The following is a 14,598-nucleotide window of genomic DNA, read 5'->3' as shown; positions in this document are numbered from 1 at the left end:
GCATGAGGCATGGTGACTGTTTACAAATTTAGGACAATACAAATTTGACCCTACATGCAGCCATTAAATAGCAGTGAAATGCTTATTGAACAAAATATTGGAATTTGAATTTAACTAAGCAAGGAATGGAATTTCTTGTTTAAAGAAAAAACTTCTAGAGACTTCCCTGGTGGTCCAGTGGTTAAGACTCCACACTTCTAATGCAGGGGGCATGGGTTCGATTCCTGGTTGGGGAACTAAGATCCCATGTGCCACGCAGCAAAAAAAAAAAAAAGAAGAAGAAGAAACTTCTAAGGGAAGAATAAAATTGTTCAGAATTAAAAAAAATATAATAGACCCATTACACGGTAAGATAAATAACATAATTTTAATGAACAACTGGTTTTCCAAAACAAATTTACTGAGAATAATGGCATTATTTTACCTTTTCTCAAATCTCTTTAAAATCTGGCTAAATAGGGCTTCCCTGGTGGCGCAGTGGTTGAGAATCTGCCTGCCAATGCAGGGGACACTGGTTTGAGCCCTGGTCTGGGAAGATCCCACATGCCGCGGAGCAACTAGGCCCGTGAGCCACAACTACTGAGCCTGCGCGGCTGGAGCCTGTGCTCCGCAACAAGAGAGGCCGCGATAGTGAGAGGCCCGCGCACCGCGATGAAGAGTGGCCCCCGCTTGCCGCAACTAGAGGAAGCCCTCGCACAGAAACAAAGACCCAACACAGCCAAAAATAAATATTAAAAAAATAAATAAATAAATAAAAGAGCCGTCCCTAAAAAAAAAAAAAAAAAAAAAATCTGGCTAAATAGAAGACAGCTGGATTCTCATATCTACTGTGCTTTATAATCTGTTGCGACTTCGCATGCAATGTAGTCTCTGGAGAACCCCACTGGGAGAAAATGAGAGTGAAAATGGCAAACAGTGTGTTAGTATTCTTATGAAAATAGTTTTGATCTCAAGGACCTTCCGAAAGTATCTTTGGAACATCTGGGAGTTCCCAGCTATACTTAGAGAACTGCTGGTTTAGTGCATAGATTAATAATAATAATAATAATACTATTATTAAGAGACCAGATGTCATAGAGATGAGAACTGGCTCATCCTTGGGATATGTGGCACCCACAACTAAAAAAAGGATGTCTTTAAAGGTGTTCAGAGGCTCCAGGGAGATAGGTTGCCTCTGGACCCTGCTACCATTGGCATCAAAAAATGTGCCTGTGTCTAGATGAGGTTTGACTATCAAACGTGATATCTCTCTGAGAGAGCAGAGTGGAAAAGCACAGCAAATCGTGTTTCCTCGTTTCCCTCTCTGTCCCACACAGAGAGGAGGTCCTAGGAGCAAGAGAGCCTTTGACATAAAGGAAAGCAGAAAAGTCCTGTTCCGTGAGTCCAGTCTGGTGTTGGGTGACTAGGAGGAGTGGGAATGGTTGTGTGCTTGGCCCTGCAGGGAGCTGAGCTCCACATCTCAGAGGAAAGAACAGCAGTGACGGAGGAAGGAGAGGCTGTAAAGAACTATGTGTTTGTCCACAGCAACGTGGTTATTTTTCCATTTTGCAGTCCTTAAGGTGCTAGTTCAGGGGCCTGAGATACTACAGAGGGTCCTCCACAATGCATTTGGACCTGACTGGAAGCATATAGCAGAGCTTCACTCACTAGGTGGACAGCTCACTAAAGATACCCCAACAGTCTTGCTGTTCCTATTAAGAATGTGTTAGATTGCAAGAAACAGAAAACGCAACGGCTAGTGGCTTAAACCATAGGAATATTTATTATTTAGCCAACAAGAAGAAAGGGAGGGATTTTGTGGCTGGATGAAGTCATTCTTGGATCCTTCCCTCTGCTATCCTCAGTATGTAGATGTGCTTTCTCAGCTCCAAATCTATCCTTCTTTGCCCTGCTTTGCGATACTAGATCTGGACCTTGGAAACATGGCTTCTTTCGCCAGCCGGCCTGATGTTAGGCTTCATCAATAGAGGGTGTTGGAGGAACACTGGCAGGATGATGGCAGAAAGCTACTTCTCTTCTCAATTCCACTTCTCCATTTGAAATTCAGCTCAGGAGCCCTGTGTTTCTCACAGACCAGCTCCAGCCCCACTCTCAGGCCATGCTCTTCCCACCTGGTGGCCACTTCAGTAGCAGCTCTGGCTGCACCCTCAGGCAGCTGCTCTCCCCCCTGGGGCCACCTCTACTGATCAGCTCTGGCCAGCTCCCCCTGGTGAGTTTCTCCATCACTGCCCTGTGCAGCCCGCCCTCTTTGAAGAGACTATGTGAGGTCTGTAGTCAATGGTCCACTCTCTTTCAGCCTAGAGGTTGCTTTTTTCCCCATCTGCTGTTTCTGGACCTCTTAGTACCCTTTTTTACCCTTTTTAGTAGTTAAGTGCTAAAGAACAGTTCTTCATATTAAAATTTCCATGTTCACATAACTGCTGTGGTTTCTCTCCTGACTGATTGAGTCAGCCATATCTATTCTCAAGGTTACAAGTTGGCTTCTAGCGCTTGAAGCATCTTGTCTGCACAGGAGAACATCCAAATAAGAGGATGGGAGGGGTGGCTAAGGGAGACTTCTTTTTGCATTCCTGGCCCTTTATCAGGCTTTCCTAGAAGCCACTTGACAGATTTCCTCATACATTTAAAAGTGATCAAAACGAAGTCCCCTGTCCACTGCCACACCAATCAGTGTAAAAGGGCGGGACACCTTGATCGCCACCCCAAATTGCCTTTCTCTTAGTAAAGAACAAGGATCTCTGACAAGTTTTTCCCAGCGGCTCCTAACATTATCTCCTTAATTGCATATTTACAACTATGATTCACAATTACTGAGCATTGACCTCGTAGCAGACACTGTGCCAAGTGCTTTAGTGGACCATCACGTTTAATCTTTTCAGCCACCCTGTCAGGTAGATCTGGTGCTGTCCACATTTTACAGTGTGCAGGTGGAGGCAAAGAGACATAAGCCACTTGTCTGAGGGATCCTGACACGAGGGCCCAAATTCTTCCTTTTCTTTTGAAATCGAAGTATAGTTGCTTTCTAATGTGTTAGTCTTGGGTGCACAGAACAGTGATTCAGTATTTTTTGCAGAGTATATTCCATTATAGGTTATTACAAGATAATGAGTATAGTTCCTTGTACTATGACGTAAATCCTTGTTTCTTATCTATTTTATACATAGTAGTTTGTATCTGTTAAACCCATAATGATAGCCATTCTCATAGGTGTGAGGTGGTTTTAGTAGTTTTGATTTGCATTTCTCTTATAATTAGTGGTGTTGAGCATCTTTTCATGTGTCCAGGGTCCAATTTCTTAATCAATAGGTTCCAATGTCTTTTATCTACTTGGTATCTAGTAGCCTCATCTTCACTCTCTTGCAGAGCTTATGGATGCAATGGGAAAGGCCCCAGATTAGTCAAAGAAGTCCTGGCTTTGCCACTGAGACATTGTGTCAACTTGGGCAAGCCACCACTCCTCTCTCTCTGAGTTTATTTATAAAATAAAGATATGGCCATGCCTACTTTATCCTATTGTTGTGAAGGTCAAATAAGAACAATATTATTGATCATTATGGCATGTCAAGAGAGTTATGGTGGTAGCAGCTACTACTGCTGTGACTGTTACTTCTACTACTGCTACTAATACTGCAGTTACTACTACCACCACAACTGCCACCACCACTGCTACTGTTACCACTCTTTGTAAAATGTAAAATACCATTTAAACATGAGTTATTGCTATGTTGATTTAGGAAATGGGGAATGTATTAGGAAGCTGTTGCATTTGTCTAGGTAAAAGATGATTTGATTTGGTTTCTGCAAGTAGAAACAGAAAGGATGGGATACATTTATTATATTTGAAGGCAGATTTTGAGTACTTGGCACTGGATTTGGTGAGAAAGAGAAGGGGTTTAGCTAACAGAAATCCAGGCTTAGCATCTGGATAGTATTTTCTTGGTTCACAATTCTTCTGCCTCCTAGAAATTTCATTCCATCTCCTTTGGAGGACTGTCCCTTCTCTGCTCCACATGGTTCTTCAGTAGCCTACCCTGTTGGAAATAGGTGTGGCTATTTGACCCAGTCTGGCTCTCACAGTGTTCTGTCTTTCTGGTCACAATGATGGACATGTGATATATGCTGAGTTTGCCCTTCTCCCCACCACAAGAGGGAGAGAATGGAATTAATACAGAGGGAGGAGATATATATATATATATATATATATATATATATATATATATATATATATATATATATATATATATATATATATATATATAGAGAGAGAGAGAGAGAGAGAGAGAGAGAGAGAGAGAGAGAGAGAGAGAGAGAGAGAGAGAGAGAGAATCTTATTTGAATTGTGAGTCCCTAACACTTGTTCCACTCTTTGAATTTGAAAGAAGGGTAGAACTGATCTGAACACGTTCGCTAATTTTCTTCAAATTTACCATCAGATAAGTCATCCTTATTCCCTGATGATGTAGCATGTAAAAGGGTGGAGAGAGGCATGACATGTGCTTAGGGAAAGCTTCTCATCATGGAAACCAGAAATAGGGATATGTGTTTTTCCTCTAACATTAGTGTTGCTGCTACTTCAGGTCCACAATCACTTATCTTTTATTTTCTTGATTAGGTCATATAGCATTTTATTTTATTGTCATTTTTTGGGAATAATGCAACAAGCCCTGAAGTAGTTTGACCCAGATGCAGACCTTGTCCATTTCCACACCATGTTCATGCCCACCAGTAGGAATAACAGTCATTAACTGATTGACTCTAATGACTAAATATGACATTTTCCAGACTGGTCACTATATCCATCTTGGGATGTTCTTCCAATTTATAAAAATGACTTTTTCTTGTTTGCCTTGTGGATACATAACCACACACTAGAGGAGTCAGTACTCATTACAAAATTTTCAGGACTCACCTCCATGCTCCCACACCTACCCTCTGGAACAGGTGTAAATGAATGACTGTCCTGGGGAGAGTAAGAGACATAACCCTCTACACCTTCATCTGTGGTCTGATTCATGGGGAGTGGGAAATTAAGCTGAAAACAAAAGTATGCAATCTGTCAGTCATGCTAGACAAAATCACCAGTGAAGTCATCCAAACCTTAGATCAACAAGAGACCAGCCTGGGCTCCTTGGCCTGGGTATCATAACCAATGGAATTCTTTTCACTCTGTTGGCCAGCCAAGGGGGCACCTGCACATTGACCAATACATCATGTTGTGTATTAGTCAACATCAGCTGACTAAATGAGTTAGAATAATAAATTCCCTGCATACAGGAATAGGTAGAATAGTTGATATTGGCATGCCATTTAGCACTCTAGGAGCCACTTGATTTGATCTGGGAACCTGGTTTAGGAAAGAGCTTCAAGTGCTACTATTGTTCCAATTATCCGTTGCTATGTAACACGCTAACTTAGAAGTTTAAAACAAAACAATTGTTCATTTAGCTCATAAATCTGCAATTTTGGCAGGATTCAGCTGGAGAGGCTCATCTCTGCTTCACATGGTGTCAACTGGGGCATGTCAGCTAGGGGCTAGAGGATCCATTTCCAGGATGGCTGCCGAGTTGGTGCTGACTGTCATTTGGAAACTCACTGGGCATGAGGGCCAGTGTTCTTGATTCCTCTTCATTTAGGCCTCTCCACATGGGCTTCCTTACAGAATGGTGTCTGGGTTTCAAAGGTAAGCATCCCAAGAGACAGAAGTGAGAACTTCAGGAAAAGCACAGCAAACAAAGGTAAGGTTGTTATGTAGATTTAAGCCAGTGCTTTCTCTATTGATAAGAGTTTTTAGAGATTTGTTCATCCTCCTCTTCCAGATGCAGAGAGGGAGACACCCTTACAAATGGAGATTTTCCTTGTAAATGTAAATGTTTCTTACAAAAGGGTAACTCTTACTTGGTTTTCCTATGTCTGCCATTTCTTAGAAAATAACCAGCTTAAAGTAGTTAATATGCCAGAGAGACATATTTTACGGTGGTACTGCTTTCCTGCAACATCAATCAAGGCTGAAAAATCAAGTAATAAAAATATAAGCATATTTGGCCATTTAGAAATAACATTAAGAAAGATAATGTATTGACATAGATGGTGGTGGAAAGAGGGTAGAAAGAAAAAATATGCTAATTATATCATTGCTCCAGTGGGGAACTAGTAGATACTGGTTAAAAAAGAAAAGGATGTCTACGGGTACTGTAACCAAGCAGGACCCTATGGGGCCTTCCCAGGGCAGGCCCTTCCCCCATATCCTCTGCTTTAGCTCCTCTCTGAAGTACCTAGATAACAGTATCTGATGCACATTTCCTGAGTTGTTTTACAGATGTGAAAACACCCCACCAAATGGAAGAGGTTAACTACTTAATGACCATGAGCACATAGCCCCAGGCCTCCTGGAGCCTAAGGACTGATAATGTTAACCCCTGTGACACCACCCTGTTCCCTCACCATCAGCCAATCAGAGAATTGTGCACAAGCTGATCACACATCCTGTGACCCCCTTCCCTCACCTAGCCTTTAAAAATACTTTGCTGAGACTCTCTGGGGAGTTCAGGTTTTTTTTTTTTTTTTTTCTTTTTTGGGCATGGGCCACAGGTCTCCTTGCATGGCCCTGCAACAAAACTTTCTCTGCTCCAAACTCTGACGTTTTGGTATTGTTTGGTCTCACTGTGCCTCAGGCACACGAACTTGCATTTACCAGCAGTACTATATAGTTATAAAGATGATCACTCAAAAGGCCAAATCTAATTGAATATCTTTTACCTAAATACCAGAAAACCATACACACACACACACACACACACACACACACACACACACACACACACTGTTACTGAATTGGTCTGCAGACCCGCGTCAGGGTCCTAGCCTGGGCCAAGACCTTTTGTCTCAGCCAGGGAGGTTCTCTTTCTGATTGGATTCACTCAGCCAATAATGAAACCCATGCTGAGACGGGAACAGCACAAGCTTTACTCAATGGCCAAACAATGGCAAAAGAGGAACCTAGTTTGCAAATCAACTTCTCAACCCAGATCAGGCAGAGATACCAAATATATAGGAGGATCGAGGTAAAAGGGAGGGAATTGGAAAGACTGGGAGGAATGTTCATGAGTTATCTGAGAATAGGGGTGAGGTTTGGACCCAGAACTGATGCAGCTCTCCTTTTCAGTCCTTGTATGGGTTTTTCCAGTTGTCTTGGTAGTGGTCAACTGTCATGGTGCTGGTGGGTGTGTCATTTAGCTAATGTATTACAATGAGCATATAGTGAGGCTCAAGGTCTACTGGGAGTCAAATCTTCCGCCATCTTGGGCCTAGTTGGTTCTAACCAGTTCTTGTTTTTTCTCTTTGCAGCTTCCTCCTGACACTTAGATAAGAGTAATTGGTTTCTATTCGAGGGAGGGGCAGGGGTATGATTCTGGGGCAACAGTCCTGGTAACAAGACCACATAGTGAACAATTTTTTAAAAACATAAAAAATACTTAAAAATATTGCAGAATTCAGACTAAATATTTATCTGCCCTATCAATAAATGTAAATGTTTAAATCATTTATTAAAAAATTTCCAATTAGATCATAAAGCAAACCCAACTCTATGCTTATATATGATTCAACACCTAAAATTTTTGCTATCACCAGTCATCAAGTCTCTTTGATAAAAGAGACTTGAGAGTTACAAGTTAAAGGATTCCTCTAGGGCTCCAACTAACTACGGGTAGGAAGTAGGGTAAGATAAATATATCTTATCCTAGATATATATATATATATATATATATATATATATATAATCTCACAAGCTGAAGACATTATATATATATATATATATATGTCTCACAAGGTGAAGCCAAGTGCCCAGAGGGTAGAGCTAACAGTAGAAGTGAAAAACAGATTAGGGAATCATTCCTAGGGCACAGAACTGCTTACTAATCGAGAACATTCCCTGTTCCCAGAGTGTAGGGAACTGTCAGTCTGTGCCTGATTGGATTTAAAAATTGCTTTGGACCAGTTACTGCTGTGTATATCTCATCCTGCCACCCTCTCCCTTTTGAACAGGAATGTCAATTGTAACTATCTCATCCTTGTGTCTCCACTGTACTTCGGGTGAAGAGTATGTGTGGAGTGGTCAGACAAATCACCTTTTTAGTTCATAGGTCTCTGGATCAAGAGGATCAAGGTGAAGGACTTCATCTATACTTGGACCTCTAAAATTTAGATGATGAGATCTTAGTCTTCATTCCTAAGCTTGATGTCATAATGTGATGAGAATTTGGGAGTCTTGGGAGAGAGTGATTATATTTTTTGCATGTGAGAAAGATATGAATTATTAGTGCCTAGAAGAAAGAGTGTGTTAGACTGTTGCTTGAATGGTCCCCGTGGAATCATGTCTCCCAGTGTTCCCATCCTTGTGTTGTCCCTCCTACATCAACTACGTTATGCTACTTGACTTGCTCCAGCCAATAGGTAATTGATTCAAAAGGAGGTTTGATAAGTATTTGTGCATTGGGTTTTGCCCTTTTGGAACCCAGTTGCTATGCAAATAAAGTGGTCTTCCTACTAGTGGATGAGAGGCCTTAAGGAGGCAAACCAATGCTCCAGACCTGTGGATGAAGCCCAGCCCAGTCATCAGTTGAATGCAGCTGCATGAGTGAGTCTAGGTGAAATTCACAAAAGAATACACAGAATGTGAAAAATAATAGGTCATTGTTATTTTAAGCCACTAAGTTTTGAGGTGGTTTGTTATGCAGCCATAGATAATGGATACATTCAAATTTCCTATTGCTATGCTCCATGACTCTTATTGTGTGTTTTTTAAAAAAGTGTGTATTTCTGTTGGTGGGAATGTAAACTGGTACAGCTACTATGGAAAATAGTCTGGAGGTTCCTCAAAAAATTAAAAATAGAACTACCTTATGTTCCAGCAATACCATTTCTGGGTATACATTCAAAGGAAATGAAATCAGTATCTCGGGACTTCCCTGGTGGTCCAGTGGTTAAAAATCTGCATTTCAATACGGGGGATGCGGGTTCGATCCGTGGTCAGGGAACTAAGATTCCACATGCTGCAGGGCAACTGAGCCAGTGCTGCAACTACTGAGCACGTGAGCCACAACTAGAGAGCCCATGTGCCACAACTACTGAACCCACGTGCCACGACTAGAGAGAAGCCAGTGTGCTGCAACAAAAAGATCCCACATGCTGCAACTAAGACCCGATGCAGCCAAAAAAAAAAAAAAAAAGTGAAATCAGAATCTCAAAGAGATATCTGCACTCCTATGTACATTGCAGGGTTATTTACAATAGTCAAGATATGAAAACAACCTAAGTGTCCATCAACAGATTGTTAAAAAAAATAGAATTCAGCTGAATAAATTTTAAAGATCTTATTGGCTTTATTCAATGGTTCATGAATTGGGCAGCATCCCATCTAGCAGGTAGAAAGGAGCTCCAAGGAGCTGTACTGAATAAAAGACTTTTATAGGCAGAAGGGAGTTGGAACAAGAAAGTTACACTAGCAAAAAGTAAATTAGTTGTGGCAAGGTCACTTTCCTTTATGGGATGGAAGGGATGTATCAGGCAGATCACCTCAGTAGGTGACCAGGTGATTCCTGATTGCCTGGTTTAAGGTTTCATTTCTGAAGAGGTTGGAACTGTAATTAAGTCAAGTCTTGCTTTGCTGACATGGGGCTTAGCATAAGTGACTCCATTTTGGGCTTGTTGTCTTATTTTTAACATAATGGATAAAGAAAATGTGATATCTATCTATCTATCTATACTTTAATAATATAATAGCCAGTAATTTCACCAGCAAAAGCGAGTTTATTCAGGAATAGTCAGAGGAATTGCAATTTAGGATACGCCAACTATGGTAAACCACAGGCAAACACAGAAAACCAGGAAGGGGAACTTGCTTTTATAGGGAAAAGGGAGGAGTTGGGAGAGCCTGTAATAACCAAAGAGTCTATTGGAGGAATCTGGGAATCCAAAGGATGGAGGTTTCTCATTGGTTGGGCTGCTACAGTCTCTGATTAACTGGGCTGTCCATTGGGCAGAGAGAAGTTTTGCTCTTCCTGCTGGATAGTAAGGTAGGCAACACCTTCTTGTTGGAGTTGTAGGCATGTGTCTCTGTTTGGAGTAATTGATGATGCATGGCAGAGTATGAGAGCTCCCCCTACAAGCCTGTCCTGACCCCAGTTTTAGCTGAGGATTCTTTAATTAATTACACAATATATATTCCAATTATATATCAAATTTGTTCCAGGTTCATCAGGCACCAGTAGCTTTCAAGTGCATGTGCTGATTGGTCTTGAGTGGGTGCAGCCTAGCACATGTGCACAGACTTCCAGGCTCCCTCACATGAATGTGATTCTAGTAGGGTCCTTGCAACGTGTCTCTTTCTCTGCTTCTCATTGTTAAACTACTGGTTGGTTTGCTCTTTCTTTGTTGCTACTAGTTTTCTGGAGCTATTACCCTTCTTTTTTTTTTTTTTTTTTTTTTTTTATCATTTGTCACTAGGATCTTTATTGTTTCCAATGGCATGAATTCCCACACTCTGTTCCAAATAAAGACAGACCTCTAAACAGAGATGCAGAGCTGCCAGTACTTCTGTCTTGTCCCTTCCCTTGGGTGGAACCTGGAACAAATCGGCTTCTTCTGGAGGGACACCGCTGCCCTACAGGAGCTTGTGTTGGGGAAATGGCAGCCTTGTTTTTTTGGCTTGCCCGTCTTGGAAACTCTGCCTCTGAGTGGGAGCTGGGGAAGGAGGGTGATCACAGTTCAGATATTCAGCCTGATGCTCCTGGGGCTGAACCTGAACCCTAGAGATGGGAGTTAGGTGGGGGAAGGGAGGCCCAGTCTTCTTGACTGTGCTTGCCTTGAATAGAGCTGGGGTGAAGGCTGGGGTGAGAGACACCCCTTCTGGGGTGAAACTATGACCCTATGACTGTGGCTAGGGGGGAAAAAGGGTCACTGTCTTATAAGCTGCCCCTGCCAGGAGTAGTTGGACCTGCTCTGTGTGTGTGTATGTGTGTGTGTGTGTGTGCGTGTCTGTAGGGAGTAAGTGCTGGCCCCAATGCCACAGACTCTCACAGTCTCACTGAGATTTAAGAGATTTTCTTGAATCCATGCTTCTCGATTTGCTGTATACCCTTAGGTAGATTTCCAGGGACTTTGTTTAAAAAATTTTTCCCCCCAGAGACTTTAAATGATTGTTTAAAAATTTTCACCAGTGAAATGGTAAGGATGGAGAGGGTCCACCAGGTTTCTCACATAGCCATTCTTTTTTTTTTTTTAAATGTTTGTTCCACTCAGTACTTTTTTTTTTTTAAATTAATTAATTAATTAATTTATTTTTGGCTGTGTTGGGTCTTCGTTTCTGTGTGAGGGCTTTCTCTAGTTGTGGCGAGCGGGGGCCGCTCTTCATCGCGGTGTGCGGGCCTCTCACTGTCGCAGCCTCTCTTGTTGCGGGGCACAGGCTCCAGACGCGCAGGCTCAGTAGTTGTGGCGGACGGGCCTAGTTGCTCCGCGGCATGTGGGATCTTCCCAGACCAGGGCTCGAACCCGTGCCCCCTGCATTGGCAGGCAGATTCTTAACCACTGCGCCACCAGGGAAGCCCTCACATAGCCATTCTGAAGTACTGTGTCTATAAGGAGTTTTTAATCTGATATTTCAGAGCCTCTTGAGTGATCAGTTCAGTGCAGTAGTCCACCCGCTTCCACATGCACTCACCTGTAAGGACCCCCCCGATTTTACTGGTGGTTCTCAGATCGATTTGCCCAGTCCAGTGATTCTCAAACTCTGGCGTGCATTGGAGTCACCCAGAAGATTCATTAAAATACAGATTGCTGAGCCCCCAACCCCAGAGTCCCTGATTCAGTGGGTCTTGGGCAGGCCTGAGAATTTGCATTTCTAAAACATTCCCAGGTGTTTTGATGTTGATGGTTCAGAGATGTAAAAAAATTAATAAACAGAAACCTCAATTGAGCAGAGTTGGGAGAGCAGAAGGGGGAGCTCTCATGTCCTGTGATGATAGCAGAGCCCAACAGGAAGAAGAAAGACTTCTCCTCTTTCCTGGCAAGGACTTAGCCAATGAAAAACCATGGACTCTGTTTTTTTTTTTTTTTTTTTTACTATATCCCTCCCAACTTCATTTCCCCCTCTATAAAAGCATTCTCCTTACCTTGCTGTGGGTGGACTTGTACAGGGCTCACCATGGTTGCAGACCCTGAATTGCAATTTTCTGCTGATCCTGAATAAACCCATCTTTGCAGGAGAAATTTCTGGCAGCCTATTTGTTTCAGGTCAACAGAGACTGCATTTAAAACATTTTAAAATTGAGGTTTAATTGAATACAACATTATATTAGTTTCAAGTGTACAATGATTTTTTCGTATGTATTTTGAAATGATCGCAATAGTCTAGTTAACAACTATTGTCATGCATAGTTACATAATTTTTTTTCTTATGATGAGGACTCAAGATTTACTCTCTTATTAGCAACTTTTAAATATTCAGTACAGTGCTATTAACTATACTTGCCATGCTGTACATTACATCCCCATGGCTTATTTATTTTGTAACTGCAAGTATGTACCTTTTGACTCCCTGCACCCATTTCACCCAAACCACCCCCCCCCCACCACCTCTGGCAACCACCAATCTGTTCTCTCTGTATCTATAACTTGTTTTTTGTTTTTTTGTTTTCTAGATTCCATATATAAGTGAGATCATACGGTATTTGTCTTTGTCTGACTTATTTCACGTAGCATAATGCCCTCAAGGTCCATTCATGTTGTTGCAAATGGCAAGATTTCATTTTTTTAAAGACTGAATAATATTCCATTGTGTATATGCACCCCATTTTCTTTATCCATTCATTTGTTAATGGACACTTATGTTGTTTCCATATCTTGGCTCTTGTAAACAATGCTGCAATGAACATGTGGGTGCAGATACCTTTTTTTTTTTAACATCTTTATTGGAGTATAATTGCTTTGCATTGTTGTGTTAGTTTCTGCTGTATAACAAAGTTTGAGTTAGTATTTTTGTTTCCTTCAAATAAATACCCAGAAGTGGAATTCCTGGATCTATTTTTAATTTTTTGAGGATTTATGTTTTTGAGGATCAATTTCTAAATTTTTGAGGAACCTCCATAGTGTTTTCCTTAGTGACTGCACACATTTACTTTCTGATCAACATTGCCCAGTCTTCCTTTTTGGAGACCACACTTTGAGAACAACTGGTTTAATCTTACATTCAAGGCAGGCAGGATATTCTCGTTGCTGGGGCACTTGTTAGTGTTTTTATTGTTGTGCTTATAGTCTTCTTTTATTTCTTTCTATTCTTTTTTTTTTTTTTTCTTTCTGGTGATCATAGGAATTCCTTTGCACCTAGTTTTGTTGATGATGTCGTGTGTGTGTGTGTGTGTGTCTGTGTGTCTGTGTGTATGTATGTGTTTGCTATTGCTTTTATATGATTAAAAACAAAATATCCTCTCATCCCAGATAACTTCTTCACTAAGGCAGAAGAGAAAGAAAACAGTTTTGTCACTGAGTGTTAAACCAGAATGTGATGCACGTGGCAGACAATCTGCTAAGAGATTGCAAAGACAGAAATCTTACGTGTTTATGCAGATGAGCAGATACAATCCATTATATGTATATTCTCAAGATAAACAGTAACTAGCCCTGAATTTAGAGGACCTGACAAAACCATTTGTTATACACAGTTTATCCTAAATTCACCTGATAATTAGAGTGGCCCTCTGTGTTTGCTAATTTGCTTCATCCAAAGGAAAAACAAAATTCTCATATCCTTGTGGCAGGAGGTACTTTTGCACCTTGGAGTGAGGAGACTGAGGAATCTGCTGAAGGCCCCTACCTTCCCACAGAAAAGGGGGTTTAGGGGCACCATCTCCCTTGATGATTACATTTCAACAGGATGACTCCCAGGTCTTTGAGAAAGACATTCCTGGGTTGTAAAGCTGTCAAGAGTCTTATTTAAATTTTAAAAAGATTTATTCATTTTAGAGAGAGAGAAAGAATTTACAAGTTTTCTAAAGAAAATCCTCTAAGAAACGGGAGGGGAGGGTAAGTCTCTTATTTTCAATAGGGAGAATTTAAGATATTATTTAAAATTTGTACCCGATTTGCACTTATACTATCCTGTTTGCTGTTTGCTTTAGGGAAGAATTTGGTGGTGTTACAAACTATTCTCATTTTGTGTGTGCTTTCTAAATTAAAAAAGTTAATTTTGATGTTTTTTTATAGCTTCTTTAATTGCTTGTTCATTTTTATCTTTTTTTTTTGCATTTGTTTTGTTTTAATTACACAAATAATATACTTTTAAAATTCTGTGAATTTTGAAAACAATTTTATCACTGCACACTGATAAGAATTACTCAAATAAAAATTCCTGACAACACCAATTTCTGGCAAAGATGTGGTGCAAATGGAAGTCTCATTAATTACTGGTGTTGACCTAAAACAATAAAACAGCCAGTTATTTTACAAGCAAAATGGGTTTATTCAGGAACAGAAAAGAATTGCAATTTGAGACATGTAAATCTATGGCGAACCACAGGAAGTCCAGAGAACAAAAGTAGCGGAAAC

This window comes from Eschrichtius robustus, chromosome 16 (assembly GCF_028021215.1).
Source record: "Eschrichtius robustus isolate mEscRob2 chromosome 16, mEscRob2.pri, whole genome shotgun sequence".
In the NCBI taxonomy this organism is placed as follows: domain Eukaryota; kingdom Metazoa; phylum Chordata; class Mammalia; order Artiodactyla; family Eschrichtiidae; genus Eschrichtius; species Eschrichtius robustus.
Note: the sequence above shows the minus strand (reverse complement) of the source record.